The sequence below is a fragment of the Neophocaena asiaeorientalis genome, unplaced genomic scaffold (assembly GCF_003031525.2).
Source record: "Neophocaena asiaeorientalis asiaeorientalis breed wild unplaced genomic scaffold, Neophocaena_asiaeorientalis_V1.1 scaffold490, whole genome shotgun sequence".
Classification (NCBI taxonomy): Eukaryota; Metazoa; Chordata; class Mammalia; order Artiodactyla; family Phocoenidae; genus Neophocaena; species Neophocaena asiaeorientalis.
In genome coordinates, this window is record NW_020175079.1 from 3,235,948 (window position 1) to 3,263,515 (window position 27,568).

Consider the following 27,568-nt stretch of genomic DNA (forward strand, 5'->3'; position numbering starts at 1 on the left):
TCACAGGCAAACTCAGTCCTTCACAGATTTCAGTCCCTTTTGGCGTATCTAAAATTACAGTCACTGTGGGAGCAGGGGATGGATGAAAACCTAATGTTTATGAACAGAGTGTATGAGCCTGCATTGTTTATTGGCATGAATAATTCATAAATACGGGGTAGATGGTTCTATTTAGTTTCTGGAAAACCTAAGAAACAGTGCTTCCCAAGCTGATACTCTAAGACCTAGTTCTAACGTTCACCAGGATATGCCCTGTCCACTCTGATCACACTGGGCATCAGGTTAGAGGCTCTTGTGTCTTGTGTCCCCTGAAACATTTGACGGCTCTTGACAGCCACGTTATAATAATTGTATCCTCTGTACTGCTTGACAAGGGTTTTGCATGTGAGTTTTTTCTCTCAAAACCCTCCACACATGTCATCAGATTCGATCCACAAATAAAATTTATTTTTGTTACCACTGAATATAATCCTGTTTTTTTGTTCATCACTTTTTAAAAACTTGTTATTGGGGTTTTTTTTAGCATCTTTCAAGTATATAATACATTATTATTACCTAATGCTGATTATTATTACCTAATTATTATTACCTAATGCTAATACATTATTATTACCTAATGCTGTACATTAGGTCTCCAGAAGTTATTTACCTTATAACTGAAAGTTTATACCCTGTGGTCAACATCTTCCCTTTGCCCCCACCCCTCAGCCCCTGCTAACTACCATTCTACTCTGTTACCACGAGTTCAACTTCTTTTTTTTTAGATTCCATATGTAAATGAGGTCATGCAGTATTTGTTATTCTGGATTTGTCTTATTTCACTGAGCATAATGTCTTCCACGTTCATCCATGTTGTTGCAAATAACAGTACTTCCTTCTTTTATATGGTCAATCGATATTCCATTGTATGTATACACCACATTTTCTTTATCTGTTCATCTGTTGATGCATACAGGTTGTTTCCGTATCTTGGTTACTGTGTATAATGCTGCAATGAACACGAGAGTGAAGCTATTTCTTTAAGGTAATGATTTATTTCCTTTGGCTATGTACCCAGAAGTGAGATTGCTGGATCTTATAGTAGTTCTATTTTAATTTTTTGAGAAACCTCCATACTGTTTTCCACAGTTGTACCAATTTACGTTCTCACCAACAGTGCCCAAGGGTTTCCGTTAATCTAATTCTGTTTGAAGGTACCTTCTGGACAAAGTGTTGAGTGGAGTCGGTCATGCCACGTGGGATTTAGCGAGGAACTTGCTGAGAGCAGGAAGCCAGAGGCATAGTGTAGTGAGGTCCAGCCAGCCCCCAAGCTAAGTCCTGCCTTCGCTGGAACACGCGAGCACTGGAGCTCCTTCTACAGAGGAGACGTGCTCAGAGTGACGATGAACAAAAAGGTCTGACCACTGTGCTGGTGTTTACTGACTCTGAGACACTGTCATCCTGGGAGGTAATTGCTCACCAGTCTCTTAAGCATTTTAATACTAAGGAGTATTCAAAACACAAATAAAAGATTAAAAATAACCTGCTGGTCTAGCACATAGGAAATGTTCACTGAGTTCTTGAAAAATGCAAAAGCACATGTTAACTGCTCCCTTCAATGTGACATAAAAATGAAATGTCATTTTCTCCCTGTTTTGTCCAAAACCAGCTTGATATCATGAAAATAAAATGTATACCCAGGTGAAGCCAAGATTCTAAGCCCAAGTCAGAAAACTAGAACTAGTCCCTCAAAAGCACCTGCAACACAATTCTGTGAGTGCTACATCTCAGGAGCCCTAATGTCACTTCACGTACTGAGCCACATGAGCAAAACATCCTAAACCCTATTTCCTCAAAATGAAAACCAAGAACTGTAAAAAGATCAGAGCAATTAAAGTTGAAAACCACAATAAAACAGGAAACAATGGACATTTCCTTAACATAAACACACACATCCACATCAGTTCAAAAGGCAGCATCCATGGGACTTCCTTGTTGACGCAGTGGTTAAGAATCCACCTGCCAATGCAGGGGACACTGGTTCGAGCCCTGGTCCAGGAAGATGCCACATGCCGCGGAGCAACTAAGCCCGTGTGCCACAACTACTGAGCCTGTGCTCTAGAGCCCGGGAGCCACAACTACTGAAGCCTGAGCGCCTAGAGCCCGTGCTCCGCAACAAGAGAAGCCACCGCAATGAGAAGCCCTTGCACCGCAAGGAAGAGTAGCCCCCGCTCGCCGCAACTAGAGAAAGCCTGCGTGCAGCAACGAAGACCCAACGCAGCCAAGAATAAATAAATTTTTTACAAAAAGGCAGCATCCAGTCTCTTACTTATGAAGAAACACCAGAGACTTAATTGTTAAAATCAGGAAAAAGTCACTGTCGCGATGACCATTCACTGCCCTGTTCACTGCCTTCTCTACTAGAAACTCTGTATTGTAGGCATTAACCAACATGATTAGACAAGCAATTAGAGACATAAGATTGCAAAGCAAGAAACAAAACAAAATGAAACTCTCCCTGAAGATATGACCATCTATCTGGAAAACCCAAAAGAATTCATGAAAAATCTATTACAAATAACGTACTGGCACCAGAATAGACACATAGATCAAAGGAACAGAATACAGAGCCCAGAAATGAACTCACATTTATATGGGCAATTAATCTACAAAAAGGAGGCAAGAATATATACAACCAGGAAAAGAAGGCCTCTTCAAAAACTGGTGCTGGGAAAACTGGACATCTACATGCAAATGAATCAAACTGGACTACTCTTTCACACCAGGCACAAAAATAAATTCAAAATGGATTAAAGACTTAAATGTATGACCTGAAACCATGAAACTTCTAGAAGAAAACATAGGCAGTAATCCCATTAACATTGGTCTTACTAATTTCTTTTTTGGATATGTCTCTTCAGACAGGGAAACAAAAGCAAAAACAAACAAATGGGACCACTTCAAATTAAAAAGCTTTTGCAGGGGAATTCCCTGGTGGTCCAGTGGTTAGGACTCCACGCTTTCACTGCCGAGGGCCCGGATTCAAGCCCTGGTTGGGGAACTAAGACCCCACAAGCCACGCAGCATGGCCAAAAAAAGAAAATAAAAAATAAATTAAAAAAATTTTAAAATAAAAAGCTTTTGCGCACTGAAGGAAACTATCAACACAATGAATAGGCCACCTACTGGATGGGAGAACGATATTTGCAAATGATATATCTGATAAGGGATTAATGTCCAAAATATACAAAGAACTCATACAACTCAACATCAAAAAAAACCACACACACACACAAACAACTCAACTTTAAAATGGGCAAAAGATCTGAATGACATGTTTCCAAAGAAGACATACAGATGGCCAACAGGCACATGAAAAGATGCTCAACATCACTGATCATCAGAGAAATGCAAATCAAAACCACAATGAGCTACCACCTCACACCTGTTGGCTATTATCAAAAAGACAACAAATAACAGTTGCTGGTGAGGATGTGGGAACCCTCGTGCACCGTTGGTGGGAATGTAAATCGGTGCAGCCACTATGGAGAACAGTACGGAGATTCCTCAAAAAATAAAAAATAGAACTACCATATGATCCAGCAATTCTGCTCCAGGGTATTTATGCAAAGAAAACAAAAACACTAATGCAAAAAGATATATGCACCTCTGTACTCATTGCAGCATTTTTTACAATAGCCAAGATATGGAAGCAACCTAAGTGCCCATCAATAGGTGAATGGATAAAGAAGAGGTAGTGTATACATACAATGGATTATTACTCAGCCGTAAAAAAGAATGAAATCTTGCCATTTGTGGTAACATGGATGGACCTAAAGGGTATTATGCTAAGTGAAATAAGTCAGACAAAGACAAGTGTATGATTTCACTTATAAGTGGAATCTAAAAAAAAAAAAACAAATGAACAAACATAACAAAACAGAAACAATCATAGATACAGAGAACAAACAGGTAGTTGCCTGAGGGGAGAGGGGTGAGGGAATGAAAGAAGTAGGTGAGGGATATTAAGGGGTATAAGCTTCCAGTTGCAAAATAAATGAGTTACACATATTAAATGGACATTGTGGGGAATATAGTCAATAACTATGTAATATCTTTATATGGTGACAGATGACACCTAGAGTTATCATGGTGATCATTTTAAAATGTATAGAAATATCGAATCACTATCTTGTGTAACAAAACTAAAATACTGTTGTAGATCAACTATACTTCAAAAACAAAAGCAAACAAACTCATAGAAAGAGAGATCAGATTTTTGGTTACCAGAGGCAGGGATTGCGGGGGAGTGGGAATTAGATGAAGGCAGTCAAAAGGTACAAATTCCAGTTGTAAGATAAATAAGTACTAGGGAGGTAATGTACAATGTGATAAATATAATGAACACTGTTGTATGTTACATATGAAGCTTATTAAGAGAGTAAATCCTAACGGTTCTCATCACAGGGGAAAATGTTCTATTTCTTTAAGTTTGTATCTGTACGAGATGATGGATGTTCACTAAACTTGTGATAATCTTTCATGATGTATGTAAGTCAAATCATTATGCTGTGCGGCTTATACAGGGCAGTATGTCAATTATACGTCAATAAAACCGGAAGAAAAAATTTTTTAAGAAAAATTAAGACCAATTACAAAGTATAACAGAATTTAGTAAACTTGGGGGGCGTAAAATTAACACACAGAACTTATTAGACTTCGTATATAGATACAATACTGAGGTAGAAGAAACAATACATTGAGCAGAACCTATTTACAATGGCAAAAATAATTAAATAAATTAGAATGTTTACATATTTTTCAATTATATCAAAAGGAGAAGTAAAGCAATTCCTAAAAACAGGAAATAAACGAAAACATGCAAACACAACTGTATTTCAGGTTAATGGCTTAACTGCGGAGGGAAGAAGTTTTTCAAATTACTTTAACCCATAATATTTTGACTCTAAATTCCAAGTGAGGGCTTCCCTGGTGGCGCAGTGGTTGACAGTCCGCCTGCCGATACAGGGGACACGGGTTCGTGCCCCGGTCCGGGAAGATCCCACATGCCGCGGAGCGGCTGGGCCCGTGAGCCATGGCCGCTGAGCCTGCGCGTCCGGAGACTGTGCTCCACAATGGGAGAGGCCACAGCAGTGAGAGGCCCGCGTACCACAAAAAAAGAAAATGAATAAATAAATAAATTCAAAGTGAGACAGATCCTAAGGACAAAACAAACAAACAAACAAAACCCAGGGAAAGTATATATAAGTTAACGTCCTTAGGAATCAAGATTTTGTGTTTTAGAGAAAAGAAACATAAATATAAAATTTTTAAGTGACATAGGGACTTCCCTGGTGGTCCAGTGGCTTAGACTCTGTGCTCCCAATGCAAGGGGCCCGGGTTCGATCCCTGGTCAGGGAACTAGATCCCACATGCCGCAACTAAGAGTTCGCATGCCGCAACAAAAGATCCCACAAGCCGCAAAGAAGATTCCGCGTGCTGCAACTAAGACCCGGCGCAACTAAATAAATAAAAAAATAAATATTTAAAAAAAAATAATAAATAAAGTGAAATTAAAAGCCTGAAATCTAATTTGAATAAGAATATTAGTATGAATTCAGGATTAATCTTTCTCTTTCAAGATAATGTGTGTCCCAGTTTTGCCTCTGTGAAGGCTTCAAAGTAATAAAACTCAGTAGCAACAGCATCACTCGCATTCAAACTGTGATCTCTAAATACCATTTCTAGCTGTAAGTAATCAGCTCCAAGGGAGGAAATGTAAAAGTCAGACTGGGACTTCTTATCAGGCCTGAATGCAAGTAGGCTCCCAGTGATGTCAAGTGACAGAGGAACAAATTTGAAGAAATGTCCAACGGCCAGATATGGGGAAATTCGTTAATCTGAAAATTGATATGAATGTTAACTGCTAAGGCAACAACTAATTATTATTTTTAAAAATGACAAATGAGGGCTTCCCTGGTGGCGCAGTGGTTGAGAGTCCACCTGCCGATGCGGGGGACACGGGTTCGTGCCCCGGTCCGGGAAGATCCCACATGCCATGGAGATGCTGGGCCCGTGAGCCGTGGCTGCTGAGCCTGCGCGTCCGGAGCCTGCACTCCACAACGGGAGAGGCCACAACAGTGAGAGGCCCTGTGTACCGTTAAAAAAAAAAAAAAAAATGACAAATGAAAGAACTGAGCAATTACTCTGCCTTTTCTATACAGACTGCATTATAAGGTAACCAAACATTTGATCAGACAAAGTCCTTCTTTAGCGAGGAATCATGACTAATAAATTAAGATGGAATGATAGAATGAGAACATACCATTTTACCACCTCAAATGAAATAATAGCTCTAGGTAATGATCATCAATGGCTACTAAAACCATTAGGTGTAAGGTTGATAGCGAACTTGATGACGGATGAATCAGGCTGACAGAACCACAACCTTAATTAGCATCAACAAAGTGGGACTACCAGACACAAAGTGCCTTCTGATGTGAGGCAAGAAGAAGCACGTGGCATGACTTAAAAGAGTTCTTTATATAAAGACTAGAGTCTGAATCTAATCAAACCCTCAGTTATAAATATAAGGTCACAAGAGCAGAGAGAAGTATGGTAAACAACACGTGAGAAGAGAGCAAGCCAAAAGCAGAATGTGGGAAATTTACAGGGAAATTACACCATTTCTAACAACAAATTAATGGTATAGAAAGAAAAGGAGGGCAACTACTATGGATTAAAAAATACCTGAGAGAACTATCAACCAGCTGTGATGTGCGGACCCTATGAATAAACTACATAATTGAGGCAACAGGGAATATAGAACACGGAGATGATACTGAAGAATTATTGTTAATTGTGTTGGGAGTGACAGTAGTATTTTAGTTGTAGTAAATAAAAGGCATCTTTATCTGTTAGAGATACATAATGAAGTATTTACATGTGAAATTACATGTTAGAAGAAGAAAAGTAAAACAAGATTGAAAGAACATCAGCAATTACTGAAGTATGTGTTTGGATACATTAGTTTCATTACACGTGTCTGTCTTACTTTTGTGTATATTTGAAAATTTCCATAGTAAGAAGTTTTTTAAACGGTTGGAAACAGAGCTTGGTGAATCTGGATCTTGGCACGGTATCTTGTGTATTAAGGGCAACGAAACATACTCTGGACACATAAGGGCAATTTGGCATTCAAGTGGGGCTGACACTTAACAGCATTTTCTAACATGAGCAGTTATGGAGATGGGGAAGCCAGGTTAGAAACCAGGGCACAAGACAGGGGTCTCTTCATAGCTTTCCTGGGCTGAGTAAGATGGCATCAGAGGGTTTCTGCCATCCTTGCTATGATCACTGCTAGGCCTGTCCCTACAGGTATGCTCAGAGCTCGGCATCGGTAGACACCTAGTAAATGTTTGTTGAATGAATGTCAGATGTTATCAAGTCAACCATCTACAGGCTGTGCTGTGATGCATTTTAAACAATTCACCCCTGCTCACAGTTATCCCTCTCACTCTAACCTATGACGATGACTCTAATTTGCACAATCATAGACGCTCCTTCGGTCGCTGGCGTTGTCATAGCGATTGTTCTCAAATGTGGGATCTCTACACAGTGAAGGGTCCTAACTGGTTATAAGGTAAATGGCCAGTAAGTTGTTACTAATAATAGTAAAACAATTAAGAGAAGTATGTTGTTAGTCTTACTTCCTAGTACGAGGATATTAACATAACCAGAGAGTCTCGCGTGGAACGGCACAAAACAGGGGGGACATCTACTCCCCCTTCAAAGGCCCTGGGAGGCTCTCACTCCTACGCAGGGTCCAAGCACAACAGGCAGAACGTCCCCTTCTCCCAGGCCAGCAGACCCAGTGGGACTTGGTGTTCAGCGATTCCACCAGCCCCAGCCCTTCGGGCCGAGTCACTCGGCTGGGACCCCATGCTGCCCCCCACCTTAATCTCACCCAGGCCCTTGATGACTTGGCACCGCATCCAGCCTCTGACACAAGGACATGGGACCTGAAGGGTCTCGGAGTCAGATGGAGCCCTGCTTGCCGTGTGGGCACAGACCCAGGCTCAGGTTTCCCTTTAGGCAGGCCCCCTTTGTCCTGACCCCCTCATCATCAACACCAACTGACACCATCTATCATCAGTTCCAAGACTGATTATTTCATGGTTTAAAAGCTCTGAAATCAAGGTGCCTTTTACAATCACTGGCATCTTAAACTGGACAAAACAGCTAGTAACAGTTACACAAGTTGAGTGCTTGCTCAAGTATGCCAGGTATACTTCGAGGAGCTTTTCATGAATTTATTCATTTAGCCTGCATGAGAACCCGATGAGGCAGGTGCTAAGATTAATACTGTCCCCATTTCAGAGATGAAGAAACTGAGGTCCAGAGGTGGTGAGTGGCAGAAGGGCAAGCTGTGCTCCCAAACACCACTCCTCACCTGAGCTCCCACTCCCAGCCCTCGGGGGGCCCAGAGCATCCCGGCAGGGTCCTTCTGACCACCAGCAGCTTCTCTATTTCTTTTTCTTTTTTTCTGGCCGTACCTGGTGTGGCTTGCGGGATCTTAGTTCCCCAACCAGGGACTGGACACGGGGCCCTGCAGTGAAAGCACCGAGTCCTAACCACTGGACCAGCAGGGAATTCCCAGCTTCTCTCTTTACCTAGTGTTCTGTACAAATGTTGTCACTTCCTACATGTGCCGTCGGCAAACACAGCACACACCGCCTCTCAAGCATGCCAAGAACTTTGGGGGTGCTACCTTTGCGTTCGGGCGCTCAGCCTTCTGTCGTGAACTCTGGTGTGGGCCCTGGTCCCCTGTCTCCTCCACCCTGTTCCCCTCACTAGGATGAGGCCCTGCCCCCAGGGTACCCAGGCTCCCAGCTGGAATCGGGCTGCAGGGAAGCTTCATTGTCCTCGGATAGTGAAAGGTACTCAGATGAGTCCCAGATACGGGCTCAGAGTGCTGCCTGCCTCCTGGACCCCACCTGGTGCAGCAGGGCCCCAGCTGTCATCTGCAGCGTAGCTGAGCCTGCCACGCCCTTTGGTTCCAGTGCCCCTCCCCCAGGGCCAGACATTGGATGAGGCGACCCCCAGCCCCTGTCCCCCCACCCTGCCCCACTGAACCTGCTTCAGTAAAATCAGACTGGAACATCATACCCACCCCACATTCCAAATGAAACCCCAGGCCTTGGTCCAAGTCCTTTGTCCCCAGCCCCAAGACGGGTTTCCAGAGCCAGTCAACCATAGGAGCGAGGAATCCCCAGCGCCCCCAGCTCTCCCTGGAGGATACCTCTCCCCACCCCGCGAAAAGAAGCTTCCAGATCATGGAGGCTACAGCCCAGGCCTGGCTTTCCCTGTAGGACCACAGTCATCCACCCACCTCCTGGCCACAGCTGGCCCTGCTGCTGCCGGCTTCCTGGGAATGTTCCCTGCAGGCCATGCAGGCTGCACGTGGACCCCAGCTAGAGCAGAGCAGTCTCACCTTCAGACATGGGGGCCGCCTCATGCATGGGCAGGTGTCAGTATCTGCTTTTTCACTGCTGGGCATCCCGGCAGAGGTTACAGAGGCGGAATCCTCTAAACACACATACACGCGCGCACGTGCGCGCGCGCACACACACACACACACACACACACACACACACGCTCCCCCTTCCTTCTGCTTCCAGGACGTCTCTGCTGTGTCTAAGGCTTTCCGCTTTTCAGAGTCCCCTGTTAAAATTAAAATACTTCTGAGAGCAATGAAGCTTTGGCAGCTAATAACTTACTTATCAGCTAATATATCTTCTCATCGCTCTCACCAGGTGGGGAGCAGTGGGGTAGGAGGCTGATTCATAGGCCGGAATCAGACTGTGGGAGGATCTGAGACCAGGGAGTTCAGCTGGAGGCCCCGGACAGCTCGTGTCGGGATTGGGGCTGGATCAGCCATTTTGTGTGTCCCCCCCCAGGGCTGGGTCCTTAACAAGGGCTTAAAGTTATGTGCTAAAATCCAACACGCAACCAGGGAAAGGGACCAATCCAGTCACAGCTCACAGCTGGGGAGACTAAAACTCAGAGAGGTCAATCCACTTCCAAAGGTTACACAGCTTCTCTCACAGGCCAGAGGGCTGTGATGCAAGCCCAAGGGCTCTTGCGTTGGGTGGTAGAAAGACACTCACACCACCCTCCCAGAACCCCCCACTGCTCTCACCTTCACCCCAATATGGGAGCACAGAACTTTCCAGAGATGTGACAGAAGAGCAGAGTTTGGAAATGTCCAATGTAAACTGCCAGCACGCGGCCCAGGGGACATCCGCTGCCTGCCCCCAGCCTTCTCAGCCGCTGAGTCTTCCACGAGCATCTCTTTCCATTTCTGTGACATGCCTGGATGGCCTGAGACTCCATTAGTCATTTAATTTCCCTTTCCCGTGACTCTTGCCTCCAAATGTATATCCTGAATTCCAAGTATGCTATAGACTGAACTGTGTCCCCCTCAATGTCATACACTGCAGCCCTAACCTTCAACATGACTATATGAGACAGGGCCTTTAACGAAGTAATGAAGGTTAAATGAGGTCAAAAGTGTAAGGGCCTAATCCCATAGGACTGTGGCTTTAAAAGAAGAGGAAGTGATCTCTCTCTTTCTCTCCCTCTGTCTCTCTCTTTCTGCCATGCGAGGACACAGTGAGAAGGTGGACATCTCCAAGTCAGGATGAGAGCCCTCACCAGAACCTGACCATGCTGGCACCCTGATCTCAGACTTTCAGCCTCCAGAGCTATGAAAAAGATAAATGTCTGTTGTTCAAGCACCCCAGCAATGGTACTTTGCTATGCAGCCCAGGCTGACTTATACGAAGTTAGCATCCTTCTCTTCGCTGGGGCACTAGAATCTAATTCATACTAGTGTGTGATCCACTGCTGATGCATCAGTATTATTTCCTTCTTATTATAAGACAGGGGGTGGCGACTCCGGTGCCTACAGGGATTGGGCAGTAATGTAAAGAGGCAAAGCAGCCAAGTGTCAAGCAAGCAGGTGGCCACAGTGGAATGGCTCACCTTGTCCAAAGGAGTAGCCACAGCTCATCACCTACTGACTGCTGCTGTGAGGGAGTCTGGCACGGCACGGCCAGACGTAATGTTAAAGAGAAGCTAGAAGTCCAGATGGTTAAAACAATAAATTGACTGATTTTTAAGTGCTGGCACCTACTTCAAAGGTTTAAAACACTTTGTGAGAAAACAACAACAAAATTAAAAAACACAACAACTCAAAACCAAACAACAACAATGGCCAACCTCTTTGTGGGTTGGCTTTTGCCCAGGAGCCCCCAGTTCACCATCTCATTTTAGAAGAACCTCCTGGGACAGTTCTGGAAGCCACAGCGGTGACTGAGATGCTGGGACCCCAGGCAGTGGGAAGAGGCCTGGGAGATGATGTGTGGCTGCAGGTCACCAATTGGGCCACTGGCCTCGTCGTGGGGACCCGGTTGGGACGTACAATCAAGCTCTCACCTGTGGCTTCCTTCGGCAGTGGTCACCCCGATGCCTGCCTCTGATGTATTCCCCAGGGTCCAGGACCCTCCACCTAGAGGCAGCACCAAAAGAGACAGACAGCCTCAGCCCTAGACCCAATCTGCTTCCATGCTGTGGCGCTGCTCTTCCGGAAGCTGGCTACTGATGCCTACAGGGGCCCCTTCACCCCACCCTTGACACTTTCCAGTCACCTGGAACATCACACCCAGCTGAGGACTGTGCTGGGCTGGGCTTGGCTGGTACAGGTGGCACAGGGCAGCAGCAAGAAGCCACAGGGAGCTGAGGCCAAGGCCTTGGTCCAGGGTGTCGTGGCCAAAACGTGCTTCAGGTGCCGGGTCAGCTGCCAGAGGGGGCTCAGGTTCTCAGGGATCCCCAGGAGAGGGCTGAGGCTTCATCCAAGCTGGAGTGCAGGAGACATGCTCCATGAGGACGGTTGAGGGTGTCCAGGCTGGATCTGGAGGCCGGGGTTTGGGAAGCACCAGTGTCATTTGGTGCCCTCCACCCCCCGTTCCCAGAGACTGTGGCTGCCCAGAGGGTAGAGGGCTGTGGTCACCACATCACCCCAAACATCCTGCAATCCCGACTCCACCTCTCCAACCCAAACGAGACGAAGATCAAACGCCAGACAACAAAGTCAGGGCCAGAACCGCCACCAGTTTGCGTGGACAAGCCCGTGTCCGGGCAGGAGGCGGTAGATTAGGACCTAAACTAAAAGTGACAAGGAAACCAGTTACCGGCCTGCGGGGGGCTCGGCTCCCACATGCTGCAGCCCTGGGCTCCGCCAGCGCCACTCTCTGAAACGCCAGCCTCCCCTGCCGGCGCTGGTTCCACTATGTGTTGAAACGTATTCATTATATTTTAATATGATTATGTTCAATCCAGTAGACTGAAACAGATTTGTCCAGATGCATAATTGGTTTCTAAATGCCTGTTATTCTTGGTGGCAGTGTTGGCAGAGGCTTTGAGAATGGAGGGGAGTCCATTAGCTCTTCGTGTCCATTAGTCACGGTCGCGGGGGTCTCATCAGTGGGTCTTGGGGTCACCCTGGCTGCGTGGGACGCAGGGGCTTCTCTCTTGGGCTTAGGCCAGGAAACCAGGAGGGACTTTCTGCCGCTGACTTCTAGAAATGGACTGTTATACGGCAGAATATGAGGTCCAGACTTGAGTTCACTTACCCTCAGACTGCATGGAAGAGCCTCACCTGGGCAAAGGGACCAGAAGGGGGTACGAGCCTGGCCCGGCCCAGTTCGATGAGACTCTTGTCCCATCTCATGACTACTAGTTCTCTGCTTGAGAAACTGTGAGCCCCAATTTCCCAGAAAGCCAGACAGGGCCAGGCAGGGCTGTTCTGCTATGACCACTGGGCTGAACTGATCACCCCAGAAGTGGTCTCTTAGGAAGCACTTCTGACAACCTCATTTAGGTCTTTGTTCTGGGGACAGTGTCTAGCTATGGTCAGCACTGACCCCTGGTGTCTGGGGCTCATCCAGACTCCCCACTACTGGGCCCATCGTCCAAGCCTCCATCCTTCCCATCTAGATGACCACGGCAGCCTGCTCCCACTCCTGCCTGTTCTCCGAAGAGTCAGAGCAATCTTTGCAAAGCATGAAATAGATCACATCATGGCTCGTTTAACTTTCCAATCATATGCAGGATAAACTGCCAGTGCCCTACCGTGGGCTACGAGGCCCTGTGTGATCCAGCCTCTGACCACCTGCTCTCCTCTTCCCATCACTTAATCCCTGGCCCTCCTACGCACCCAGCTCATGCTTGCCTGGGTATTCGCATACCTCGTGCTCCCTCCGGAGGGCTCATGCCAGATCCATGAACATCCTGCCTCTCCTTATCATTCAGGTCTCCGCTCAATGTCACCTCCTAAGAGAGGCTCTTCCCAATCACTCAGGTGAAGTGCCCCCTCCACAGACACTCCAGACGCTCTCTGTCCTATTTTTTTCCAGTATAGCATTTATCACTATCTGAAATGATCTTATCTATCCATCTATCTATCTACTTGATAAATTTGGGAGTTCTACTTATAATAATTGCAGAGCAGCTCACAGAAGACTAACTCTCCAACAAATAACAATCACAAATTCTGGGGAGTATCTAAAAGACAACGCTCAAAAGTCACTGAGAGTGACCGCAAATAGGAAGAAACTGATAGGGAGTTGATATTCGGAGGAGGGAAAGCGATTTCCCATTTTTATGGTTTTCACCTGAAGGTAGCCCCCTGTCAGTGCCCTGTGAGGCTAGAAACTGAAACCTTACCGTTAAGGAATCAGAAGACAGAGTTCAGGGAGTCAACAGCAGCAGGGATGTACCAGAAGGGAGAGAGTCACAGAGGGGAGACCCAAATACCCCGAGTAACTCTGCCGAACCTCTGGTCAATCCCAGGACTATACACCCAGGGCAGACTCAGGCAGCCCAGCTAAGACTCAGAGAACTGAGAGGATGTTTCAGCTCCCGTCCAGCCAAGTTAACTTCCTGCCGAAACAAACAAACTGACAAACAAGTGGACACTCTTCAGATGCACATAACAGAACCCAGAGTCTCTGCCATGTGTCGTTCACAAAGCCCAGGACGCAATTCAAATTACTAGACATACATACAACCCGGCAAATGTGACCTGTATTCAAGAGAAAAGGCAGCTGGTGGACACCAAGCTCAAGCTGACTCAGATATTGGAATTAGTTCAAAGACATAAAAGAAAATATTTGCTCAATGCTTATTGTCTGTCTCTCCCTCTAAAGCATGAGCTCTTCAAATGTGGGAACCTCATCAGCTCTGTCCCTTGCTCTAACCCAGCACCCAGAATAGCAAATGGTACACAGAACGCATATAAACGTGATGCAAACTAGGACTGTATTTCTTCCTCCTTATTTTCTGTCTTTATCACTCGAGGCCCCTCTTAGATGAACTGAACACCAACAGAGAACAGAATGATCATTATTCCCTTTTGAAAAGAGGGCATGATTTTATGGTCGTGAATTAGTAGGGGCTGTTACAGACAAGTGGCTTTGATCTCTAATCACTGCCAAAAAGAAAGCATGTAGATCAGCTACTCTGAAATCCAATGTCATCATTTTTCAGAAATCATTCTTCATCACTTAACTGCCTTGGAGTCAAAAATATGTATATAAAATTAGCTCATTCTGGGACCTACAAGTTTAATTTGTGGCCAGTTTATTTCAGAGGAAATGGTTAAGCCCTAAGTTAAATATAATGGGTTTTTTTATGGGGAGGTTAATCACTGAGGTGGATGTTTACATTTCTTTCTGGATTAGAAGTTTTTCTGCCATAGTCAGAGTTGTTAGACCCTTGGTCTGGACTCTACAGGGGACCCCAAATTCTCCCTGAGGAGTTTCTCAGCCGCACTGCAGACAGGGTGATATTCAAAATGAGCAACCACGTAGGGCGCAGACACTGACCAATCAAAATGGACGCTAGTCGAGCACCAACCAATCGGAAGAGAGGCCAGTTCGAAGGAGCTGGTGTGGCGGAAGATGCATCCCAAACAGCATCCTGCTCAGGAAGGTGTCCTGGTCACCTCCTCAGTTTCCATAAGAGGATTTCAGGGCCCCCTCCAGCTCCACCACCTGTTAAAGCATATGGGATTGTACCCATCCAGCAGCCCAGGGAAGCTGCCCTCCAAGAACTTGTCAAGGAGAATTACCTCAGAATTCATTGCCCAGTGCTCATGCTGTTGGGAGAAAACCCACCCATCGAATTAACTTAAGCCATTTTCCTAAACCATGATTTTCAAGCTATTATGACTAGTGGGGAAACCCTTTCTTCAGGTAAATGTTATGAGGAACCCCAATATGAAAAATGACAGGGACGAAGCTGAGGGTTTGGGGTAGGTAAACCTTCAGCACAGCCATCTTTACCACCCTCCCATACACACACACACACACACACACACACACACACACACACACACCCTTGAACACTACAGCAGCCTCTGATGCCACGCCTTGGAATCACTCATCATGGAAAAAGGCTTGAGGGGAAGGCAGCCTATCATCGATCATCTCAATTCTAAGTTTGAGTCAGACCTCCTGAGAGTATTTTGGGGCAGCTCTCTCTCCCTAACCATCCCCCCCCCAACCTTGAGGAATGTTCCAAGAGGCAGCCATATGGACAGTAAGGCCATTCAGGACATTGCATGTTGTATTACACCGTGTCCCTTCTCTGAGGACCCACGGGGAACATTTCTCTCTGCCTCCAGAAACAGAAATAGCTGTGCCTTTTCTGAGCAGTTGGTTGGCTCTTATGGCGAGGATGCTTTAATAAAGGACCGCTTCCTTCTCTGTGTTGGCTGAGAGAAAGCTCAGGGCTGCCCCAGAGTTCCACCTCTAGCAAATGCACAGGAACTGATGTCATGAATTTTGTGTCCTAACCTCATTCCTGGCTCCACTCTTGCTTTTGCTGTCTTGTTTTCCCTTTGTCTTATTTTCTTTGTCCATTTATTTTTTCATTTAATTATGCCTTGCAGTTGGATATGCATCTTTGCAAACCGCCTTGCATCCTTTCTGGAACAAGGTAGTGAAGATATAAATGGATCCTAAACGTGGGGTTTCTGCAGTGCGCCATGGCTCTCAAGTTGGCCACTTTATAACCGACTTCAGCAGGGACCAGCTCCCACATCAGCAATTTCACTGTCTTTTAAAACCAGGAAATCATTCTGCCTGGCCAAAAAGACGATGCTGATGCACCAGCTAGACTTCACTTTATTACATATTCATGCAATCTTCTTAGCTTCCTTGTGCACGGCACAACCATGCCAAGAGGAGGTGAGGAAGGAAGAAACTCATGACTCTGTTTGAATCCCAAATATTTGTTACTCTCCCTACACGTGCCATGGACTACCCTTAGGCTCTGATGGGACAGAGCAAAGGAAAGGGAGGATTTGGAGTGTTGGACAATCACTGAAGCTTAGATGTCTTACATTTTTGCTGGTATAATTTCACTTTCCTCCAAATCAGTTACTAGAAGGGAGAAAGCCATCTGCCCCATCCAGGAGTCTTTAAAATATAGGTCATGCTCCCAGCAACCTCCCACTCAAGGGGCAGTCTTAGTGACCTGGGGTCAAAAAACAAAAACAAAACCAAACCAGTGTCCCAACAAGAGCAGTGTATCCACAAGAAAGCAGGAACTCAATTACTGGGCTTCCCCAGCTCTTAGTAGGAGGGTGAGCTCTGAGGCTTAGGCATCAGCTACACTATATACATAGGGACTAAACAGAAACATGCTGGAGGAAAACCTCTCCCAGAGGGACTGTAAAGACAAGGAGATCTCCCATGCTGGCCCTGAGCTTTTCAGCTCACCCTGAACCACACAGATTATGGCAAGGCTGGGAGCTCCCTAAGCGCAGGGCCCAATCCCCTTCCCCCCCACCCCAAGGACTCCATGAGGGCGTGTGTGGTTCCTGGTATGTTACGGGCGGAAATCTACAGGGTACCAGTGGATTGATAAGCCCCTGAGGGCAACTGCAGGGCACAGTGGCAGAGATGCAAGAAAACTCTCAGCCTTGGCATTTGGGAAACATCTGAGCTTTTCTTTCTCACTTTTTCTCAGGCAGAGGTGCCTCTGGGTTCAGGTGAATTTACAATCTAGCTAGTCTCGAGGTGGCAATAGGAACTCAGGGCTAAAACACCAATCAGGACACCAGCATTGGCTCAAAAGCATCTCTTAGGGGGTTGGAGCCAGGGTCAAGACAGCAACCTTGGACTTGGTTCAAAATGCACCTTGGGGGCTTCCCTGGTGGCGCAGTGGTTGAGAGTCTGCCTGCCGATGCAGGGGATACGGGTTCGTGCCCCAGTCCGGGAAGATCCCACATGCTGCAGAGCAGCTAGGCCCATGAGCCATGGCTGCTGAGCCTGTGCATCCGGAGCCTGTGCTCTGCAACGGGAGAGGCCACAAACAGTGAGAGGCCCGCGTACTGGAAAAAAAAAAAAATGCACCTTGGAAGCCAGGGATCCCCTCCCTCCATCCTAAGGTCTCTAGAGAACATCTCCCTCTGCAACAGAGGACACATCACCCTCCCACTTCCCACAGAACTGAGCAGCTGGGAAAACACACTCATCTCATTTCCGGAGAATGCTTGGGAGACCCGGACAGCCCAATGACCAGCTCCCTGGTGATGGAACCACTGGGAAACAGCCTTAGCTGAGTGGAGGAAAATTTGGTCCCTTCATCTGGTTCTCAAAAGACAGAGGCGGGGAGGGTCGGGGGGACTTCTCTGGTGGTCCAGTGGTTAAGACTCTGAGCTTCCAATGCAGGGGGCGCGGGTTCGATCCCTCCTCAGGGGAGCTAAGATCCCACATGCCACGCGGACGAAAAAATAAAAATAAAAATAAAGACAGAGTGGGAAATAAGCCTGAGGATACGGCAGAAGAGAATGTGGTAGAAGGCCACGGGCAGCAGCTTTCCAAGCTCAAATGTTCGGTCCCAGGATTAGAGAGGGGGGAGAACCCAGGCCTCCTGAGTGCAAACACTGGTGAGGTGCGAGGCCCCATGTATCCACGTGTCCCTCGGCCTCCCCAGGACCTCCCTGAAGTGGACAGAGGGGCTGCCTTCCCATGCGACCGTGACCTGCAGCCCTGGAGAGCTCCAGGCAGCGCCAGGGAGGGGCAGCAACCATCAGTGAGAGGCCAGCCAGTGCTCTCCGTGAATCTGTGAATTGCTGCCCCGCTGGGACTCGAGAATTCCAGGAGCCAAACCTCGGCCTCCCTTTGACAGAGCCACTTTTCATCTTCTTTGGCTTCGGGAGCCAGCAAACGCACACAGGCGAAAATCAGTTAATAACTATGCACGTTTTATAATAAATTTTAACAATTTAAGAGTCTGGTACAGCTTTATTACAGTTTTTATTTCACCGCACTAATTCAGTACCTAATAACCTGCCAGAGACACAGAATTCACTTGACATATGCGCTGAGAGCTAAGATAATGGAATATGCAGAGGGAGAACCTTGGGTCACACCCAGCAAGGCGTTCCTCCTTTCCCTGGGGATCCGGGAGGGAAAGCAGCTCTCAGAATTGCTGGGAGTGGACTGTGACCTGGGGTCCCAACCTGGGTCCAAGCAGCGGGTTTCCCTGTGTTTCTGTCCCCCACGGAAGGACAGGCAGGAGGGATGGAATAGCCCGGACGGTGCCGTGTTTAAGGACAGCCTGACTCTGCTGGGATTAGTCTCAGAGCACACAGCCTGCCCCACCGCATTCCTTAGATCTTTTGGTGGCTAGAAGGTGGAATGGCTCATCTTCTTGGGGCTGGCAGCTGGCCACCTCCACCTCATTCAGGCCTGACCTGAGGGAAAGGAGATCAGCCCAAATGAAAACCTCTTAGGAACTAGGTCCAGCTTCCGTCCCTGCCTCTCCTGCCCACAGCACGTCCCCAGCAGGGTTCTCAAAGCCTGGCCCCCAGACCAGCAGCCTCTGCATCACCTGGGAAGCTGTTAGACATGCAAGTTCTCAGCCCCACCTCAGAACCCAATCTGACGTTCTGGGGGTGGAGCTCAGGGAACCTGTGTCCTAACAAACCCCCCAGGTGATTTTGATGCACGCTGGAATTTGAGAAATACTCAAGTTTGAAAGGTCAAGAGAGAGCATTCTCTAGTGCCACCAGGAATGCTTACAAGTTAATGGGACTCAGTTCCAAAGCCTTTAAAATCACATTTCATGACCTCTACATTCTATTGCCAATCTTATTTAAAAGATAGTAATAGGTAGATACATACATAAATACATATGTAAATACATACATACATATGTTTGTATATAGATATCAGTATATGTATATATGAGTGTGTGTACGTATACACGCACACACACACACATACACACAGCATTGTTCGGCATTCTCAAGTGAAAACAAAAATTTTCTTTATGTGCTATTTCAGAATGACATGGAATTTAATAAAATGTCTTATCCATGTGGGTGTAGTGCTGTAACCTCTCACTGCTCTTCAGGTAAAATAAACTGATGTGGGAAAACATGAGAAAAAAAAAAGAGAGAGAGAGAGAGCGTTCTAGAAATGTCTGTTGAAGCTGTGATCAAGCCGTCCAGAGGTCTGGGGGTGAGTTCTGTGCTGCCGTCTCTACGCTGCCAGGAAAACCTGGGCCTCAGTCTCCTCACTTAGAAAGATAAGGACACAGGCTGGACCTCACTAAGGCAGCCCTGACATCCGGGACAGATGGCTGAAATGAAGCCCAGCAGGTGCCCACAGTGCCCCTGTCTTTAGGGAGAGGCCCGAGTGGATCACGTCCTACAGCCCCCACTGGGGTGTGTGGTTGCTAAATGCATCTTAGCTTCCAAACAAAGGAGAACAACGGCAAGGAGAGGGGTCCATGACCAGCAAGAGTGACAGAGGGAGAGAAAGCAAGGTAGGCTGAATGTGTGAGCGTGTGTGTGTGTCTGCACATGCGTACTAGGAGAATTTAGCTAGGTCCCTGCTCCTTTGGTTTTCTTTTCTCTCCCCTTTATCTCTTTCCTCTATCTCTTGACCATCTGTTTCTCCGAGAACATGATGAAGTCTCTCCCATTCTACTGAGAAGTAAACTCAACGCTTCCTGAGGTTTTGCAACTCCCTCTGTCTGCCACCCTCTCTCTCCTTCCCACCAGAATGAATCCCCTTGAAATAGTGGTCTCCAATCAAAGGCATCACTTCACAGCTCCAGTTCCTTCCCTGACCTCCCTCAATCTGGCTTCCACCTCCATCGTTCCAGGAAAGTGTGCTCGGTGCCTCCTACTTTCCAAACCTGAGGGTTGCTCCCTGCCCTCGTTCTCTATGACATCCCATCCTCTCCAGGTTCTGCCTTCTGATGCTAAGTAACTGCCACCCTTCGACCTTTTGTATCCTTAGTTTAAATTTTTACATTTGATGTTTCATTACATACACATGTATACATTATACTATCCAAAATATGTTAGGGAAATAGACAAGGTATAGTCTACCCAATTTTTTCCGTGTCCCTTGAATGAAACTCCAGAAGAAAATATTCTTTTAGAACAAAATGCCAGGAAAATTTTCTTTTCCTTGCGGAACTAGCGCATCATCTCATGGACAATGGATCCTTGCGGAACTAGCGCATCATCTCATGGACAACGGATCCTTGCGGAACTAGCGTATCATCTCATGGACAATGGAACTCAAGAAGCAATTCCCCACAACAGTTTGAAACAGGCAAATCGACAATGTCAGTCTCTATGGAGAGAGGAGGGATCTGGGGTGTGAATACTGTCCTAGTTCTTGATCTGGGTACTGCTTAGTGTGTTCAGTTGGTAAAAATGTACGAAGCTGTATAATTAATGATACGAGACCTTTGGGATACATACTGTACTTCTGTAAGTATTTTAAAGAATTCCCATTTTTCTTTTTTAAAAAATTGAAATATACCTGATTTACAGTGTTGTGTTAGATTCAGCAAAGTGATATATATATATATATATATATATAATCCTCTTTTTAAAATCCTTTTCCATTACAGGTTATTACAAGATATTGAGTATAGTTCCCTGTGCTATACAGTACATACTTGTTGGCCCATTTTCCTTTTTTCTGACCAGAAGTTCTGATCAGATTGGTGGCTCTATTATGTTTTTTTCTTTTTTTTTGGCCATACCGTGCGGCATGTGGGATCTTAGTTCCCTGACCAGAGATCGAACACGCGCCCCCTGCAGTGGAAGTGCAAGTCTTAACTGCTAGACCTCCACGGAAGTCCCTCAATTATACTCTTATACAACCCTTTGACCTTCAATTGTGCATTCTATTTTTTTCTGATCTTGTGCTTCTAAACTGTATTCTCCTTGGTACAGAATTTTTCTCCTTAGTTTATGATTTATATATTTTCTACTTCATTATATATCCACCACCAAAATGCTATCCAAAATGCTTTCTGGAAGTAGCCAAGGTAGAAATAAATAGATCTTCTTTCAAGTGGAGAAAGTCTATTTTTTGTCTCTGCATCCTTCATGCCCGGCATATAGTAGTTACTCAATTAACATTGAAAGAAAGAAAAGTCTATCTGTAAAGGAAAAGAGAAAAATAGGGCAAAAGCAAATGGAGATCTCAGGAGTCAAGAAAGGGGTCCTTTTAAGATGAAGGAGACCTGAGCAGGTCTCTAAGGATGTTGGGAAGAAGCCAAGAGAAAAACACAAGTGGAAAATGGGGAGGATGATCTATGAGCCTTGTTCCCAGGAGAAGAGACAGAATACAGGAAGGGGATGAATTGTCTTAAACAGGAGAGACACCTCTTTTTCCGTCTCCTTGACTGGTTTTGCTAGTTTCCTCTCTTTAACCTGTAAATAGTTGTAATGCCTCAGAATCCAGTCCCGAGTCCTCTCCATCCGTAGCCTGTCTCCTGATGATCTCATCTGATAAAGCTTTAAATACCATCTGGGCTCATGGCCCCCAAGGCTGTACCCAGCCCAGATCTCTCCTGTGAACTCAGGACAGCCCACTCAACATCTCTGCCGGGATGCTCAACAGACGTTGTTGCAAAGTGAGCAGAACCAACTGCTGATCTTCTCCCAAACCTGCTCCACCCACAGCTGTCCCCACCAGAGGCCAAAGAAGCTTGAGTCATCCTTGACTCATCTTTTCATCTCACACAATTACCCAATCCATCAGCAAATCCCATTGCCTCCATTCTTAAAACAAAAAAACAAAACAAACAAAAAACAGTAACAAAAAAACAGAATCCTAGTACTTTGCACACATCCACTGTTAACCCCCATCCAGCCACCATCCCCTCTCACTGGGATTTGGTAATCATCTCCCAGCTGGTCTTCCTGCTTCCACCCCATCACCTACAATTGTTTCCCAACACGGTAGTTAGAAGAATCATTTTTAAATGTCCCTCCTCTGCTCAGAACCCGGTGCAAACTTCCATCTCCCTCAGAGTCAGAGCCCAAGTTCTGGTGACACCTCCAAGGGCATTACTCCAGCGCTGCCTTCTCCCCACATCCTGTCTGGGATTGCGCCCACCCAGGCCCATCACTCTCCCTGAGTGATGTTCTCTCCAGCACATGCTATTTACAATTTACAATTCACCCTGCTGTTGCTTATTTTTTGTCTTCCCCACTGGATGAAAGTTTCACAAGATCAGGGCTTTCTGTCTGGTTTGTTCACTGCTGCGCCTAGACCGCAGCTCCGTGCACGTTTTGTGCTCAATACGTATTGGTTGAATTCCATTTTCCCAAGTGGCTCTCTCTCCTATCTCCCTTAGAATAAAGTTCCCTCCTTTGTGGGCACCCAAGGCCCTTTGGGGCCTGGCCCCTCTCTCCCACCTGGCCCTCCAGAACATAGCCAGGTGGAATCACCCACCACCCCCTCAAGTGCCTCTTCCACCTCTGGCCTTTGCTTGTGTCATCTCCTCTGTCAAGAATGCTCTTCCAAAGCGACCTCTTTGGGGACTCACTTTGGGGGTCACCCAAATAACTGAGCTGAGCCCAAGTTAGGGCCCTACCGCTGTGCGCCTGTGGTCCCCTGGACTCCTGCCTCTCATAACCCGCATCATCTGCATGGACACAACTGTCTGTCTCCCACTTGACAGCAGAGGTGCCGTCATCCTGGGCTGGATGCCCTGGGTGAATGCTAGGTAGCGATGGTATCAGTTGTTGTTGTTATTATTATATTATTATTACAATTACTATTATCTTTGATAAATATTTAAATCAGTGACTCTCCCCAATGGGCACTGTCTACATACACATCAACTGATTGATGAACTGACGGATCTATTAATTGACTCGTCCTACACACCAGAGTGACAGAGCGGTTTTCCCTTTTCAAGGCTCTTCTCTCCTTCAAACGTGACAAAGAGGGGGTAGCCCACGGTGAGGGAAGGCAGTGGGGACTTCGACGCCCAGCAAGCCGAACGGCTTCCAGGACACGCCTGGGGTCCACAAGCTCCTTCTCCAGGTCCTCGTGCAGGAGATATTTTGTATTAGTTCAGATTTCCCCACAAAAGGACATATTTGAGTCCCAATTTATGACAGTCACGGGGCTCTTTGACGCATCTGGCTCCACTGCATCTCTTAAGTAAAGTGAGTGAGCAGTGGTTTGGTTTAGCCGTTAAAGATCACCTATGTTGAAGGTTACCTGTCCACAGACCATCATGTGTTTATTCAATAAACTTTTCTGTAGTTTCAGGGCCGCGCCAGGCCCCGTGCTAGCCATGGGGAGCGGTGTGATGGCACGGATGAGGTCGTCCCTGCCCCGAGAGAAGGCACGGGCCAGCAGCCAGTGAAGGAGACATTGGAGCTATTTAAATATCAATAGTTCCATCCTCGGTGATACAGTTTACTTAACTGAAGGTGGCTGCCTTCATTGGAAGGAGAGAACAATTTCTTTTATACCTGCTGTGTCCTCAGACCTTAGCTACATTATTCCATTGAATCCTGACAACTTTACCATATCACAGTTGAAGAAACTGAAGCTCACTGAGATTAGGTAACTGGCCCAGGCCACACGCTAGTAAGTGGTGGACCTGAGATTCCAACAGAGGTCTGTCCTTCCCCGAAGGCCACGTCCTTTCTGCTCCATCACCCTGGTAATGTGAGAGCCCGCCAAGGCCATTAAATGAATTCCCATGGACCACAAAACTCTAAGAAGTTGCCGGGTCTAAACAAACTCCATTGGGATCTCTCTATAGCGCCTTGAAAGCCAGCAGCCATCCAATAAATTTTGACCACACACACACACACACACACACACACACACACACACACACACACACACACACATCATTAAGGTGAAGAGAAAAACTGACACAAAGGAACAGTCTACCTATTTAACCACTGGGCCTCAAGCCGGGTGAAGGGCAAAGGGCAGGAAGAGGGGCCCGTCTCTGCCTGAGAAGCACCCAGGTTGGACCCTCTGTCTATGAGCTCAGGGAAGTACCCTGCTCGCCATGGCCACAGTCCCGCCTAGCATCCCAGCACCAGGCAGAAGCCCAACCCTCACGATGCCATTCACAGACCAGCTGGAAGCAAAGCTGGGAAGGGGGTACGAAACCCTCCACAGGCCTCCCCCCTTCATCCTGCTTCCCGTGTGGCTTTCAGTTTACAGGAAACATCTCTCCCTGGATGCCTCCCTCAGAACCTCCAGATTACTACACGAATCCACTGATGGGCACAGCGATTAGGAATGCCATCAAGTGCTTCATTTGTGGGTTCTGAATAGCCTCTCCTAACCAGAGTGTTTCTGCCATGGCTGAGAGTTTTATTGCCCTGAGAATACGAATCACATTGCAACCCTGGTCTCCGGGAGGCACAGACACCGACGTCCATGCCACTCACCCAGAGAAAGTTCCCATTCTTTGCTGGGGGATCGGAAAGGATTTCACTGCACACACCCTAACCACTGTTCCTGTGAACAGCTGGGGACACTGCAGGCAATGACTTTGTGGGGAAATCCCCACTTCCGTGAGCTATGCTTTGGCCCAGATCCCTCTCAAGATTGGAAAAGCAATGTTAATCATCCAGACTGTTTTAAAGCCCCTGGAAACATCAGTAGAAGTGCTTTGCATCCGAAGCTACTTTCCCGGGGCAGGGGTTGCAAGCCTCCTCTCAAAGCACATGGACCCCGTATTTCGGGCTCCCGGGGACTGTTACCCAGGACGATGAAAATGGCTCCCTCTGCCAGGGCCTGGCTTTCAGGGACATCTGTGAGGTCGTGTCAAGCTGATTAAGAGGAAACCTCTCTTTCGGGTACGACTCGAGAAGAGCATTTCACCCAGAAGGAATGAAAACAAATCAATGAAGGATTTACAGATAGATGTTCTCTGGGCCCAAGTACAATTTACAAAATGCAATGGGAACGAAGATAAATCTCCCTCTCTCTGCCAGCCTAGAGCAGATTCCTGAAGCAAAGCAACTCTTTGCCACAGAACCTCAGACTCGGCTAGAAGTGAGTTTCCTCAAAAGGCACCGGGAAAGGGTTATGGATTCCTGAAATACTACAGCAAGCATTTTAATCGAGTAGCATTCAATGTAAAGGGGAAGGGAGGTGCCGCACGGTGTTCCTGCCGGGACAATTTACAGAGCGAAAGTTCTATGCGATGAGTTTTCCAATAACACAGGGGAACGGCCATTGTCAGACTGACCCAGTGGCAGGTCATTGATTTAAGAAGCGAGTCAAAGTCAGGGTTATGCCCTTTTCATGCTGACCTGAGACAGGGGACCCGGCCAGGGAGGAAATGGTTTGGCAGGAGCCCGAGCTTGAAGAAACATGTTTCCTGGCTCCTCCAAGCCACTTGGGCAGCTAGGTGAAGACAGGGCCAAAACAAACACATTGGGAGCTCCCTCCAGACCCCGACCCCTCCCCTTCCTCCGAAACCCATGAAAACTTGATTTGTTTCGACTAAACACAAGCTGGGAAACTGGAGAGGAAGCAGAGGGGAAGCAGGAAAGAAAGGCGGGCCAGGCAGCGTCCATGCAGTCAGTTGTGTTATTGATTTAGAGCCACACAAGCCCCAGAGTGCCATCGACAAGGATCATACCTCCTGCTGATCTCGGGGGAAACTCTCCAAGATCCATGGCTGGGAGTTCAGGAGAATCTCTAAGCCATCAGGAAGGAGCGGAGCACTGCAGCTCCTCGGAATGATGGACCAGGGCGAGCTTTAATTAACAGGGTCTGATGCCTCTTCTTTTTTGGTAACTGAGAAGATTTAAAGGGCTAGAGTCCCAATTTGGAGGGTGCCGGTGCTGTGCCTGCTGCTGCCTTTGCTGCTGCTCCGTCCACCGCTCCCAGCTGCCGGAACAGCTTCCTGCAGACCTCTCTCTTCAGCAAGGAAGCGGAGCAATGAAGGTGGAAAAGTGCAGCCAGGAACCCCGGGGGGATCTTGGGCTATGTGGTTTGAATCAGAACTGCGGGGCCGTGGACCCAGGCACTGCCCATCCGAGTGAGTCCTGCACAGTCTCCCAGACCGGGGAGAAGAGCTGGGCTCCTTGGGTGCAGGTGACGGCAGGAACCCCCTCTCCAGATGTGGGGTTGGATGGACAGTGCCCAGGAAGAGTGGGCAGCAGGGGCTCTGCTGTGTGCTTCCTTCCTGAAAGGACGGCTGGGTGACAGCTACCGTGTACGCTGTACACACACCCCTGCCCATAAACACACGTATCTGTCCAGGTACACACACACCCCTGTCCATGCACACAGACACGTACCTGCACATGTACCAGCGTCTGCCCAGGTACACACACACCCCTGTCCATGCACACACATGCCTGCCTGAGCACACACATATCTGTCCAGGTACACACACACCTATCTAGGTACGCACACATGCCCATCTTCCAGACCCCCAGGTACAAAGGCACATGACCTGCAGCCAGCCAGACGTCCTGTCCTATACCTGTATTTTACAGGTAGATCAACAAGGGAAATAGTTGTAACACAGAGCACAGCCAGAAGGGAGCCTAGGGTAAGGCGGTGGAGGTATGACCCAAGGGGTGGGGGGGCCGGGGGGTCCCTGCCTCTATGCTGCCTGTCCAGGAGCAGGGCTCTATGCCAGGGAGAGTCTCAATTCAAGACCAAGACCCCCAGAGCCCCGCTGGCCACATGGCCTCTCTCCAGCTGCTCCTGCTGTCTATACGTGAGGCCTCACCTTGGATAAGACCTCACTGTCTCATCCTCACACTTACCTATCCTGGGCTTGGCATCCTTACAAGAGTTGATTTTCTCTGTGACACTTCAGCCGATACAGCAGCACCTAGTGTGATACTTTTAATATCATTCTCTCCCAGTAAGCACCCAAAAGAAATCTGGCCAATTGGGGCTCAGCAGACTCAGGGCCCAGCCCTCAGGGGCGGGGGGTGGGGTGGGGAGGGGAGTTGAGCGCCGGATGCGGGTGAACCTCAGATCCTGCCCAGCTCTGGTACGAGCACAGATGCGACCCTCTCCCCATCTTGAGCCTGGATTTCCTCATTTGTAAAATGACAGGGTTGAACTGAGCCAGCGCCCTTCCCCGAGAGGGGGAGCAAGGAGGGAGACGTGGGGACTCTCAGAAAGCACGCTCCATTATCCAAACACCAAGCTGGACCACATCTTCTCCTCGGCTGATAGGG

At 47.4% G+C, this 27,568-nt stretch overlaps 1 protein-coding gene across 1 annotated transcript in view; it reads right to left on the reverse strand.

Annotated features, from left to right (window-relative positions):
- CALN1 (calneuron 1) overlaps positions 1–26,408 on the reverse strand; it is a 457,364-nt gene extending 430,956 nt beyond the window's left edge. Inside the window, exon 1 of the mRNA XM_024764135.1 lies at positions 26,005–26,408. The gene's annotated coding sequence lies outside the window, so the exon portion shown is untranslated. The remainder of the gene's footprint in view (positions 1–26,004) is intronic.
- Between the last annotated feature and the right edge of the window lie 1,160 nt (positions 26,409–27,568).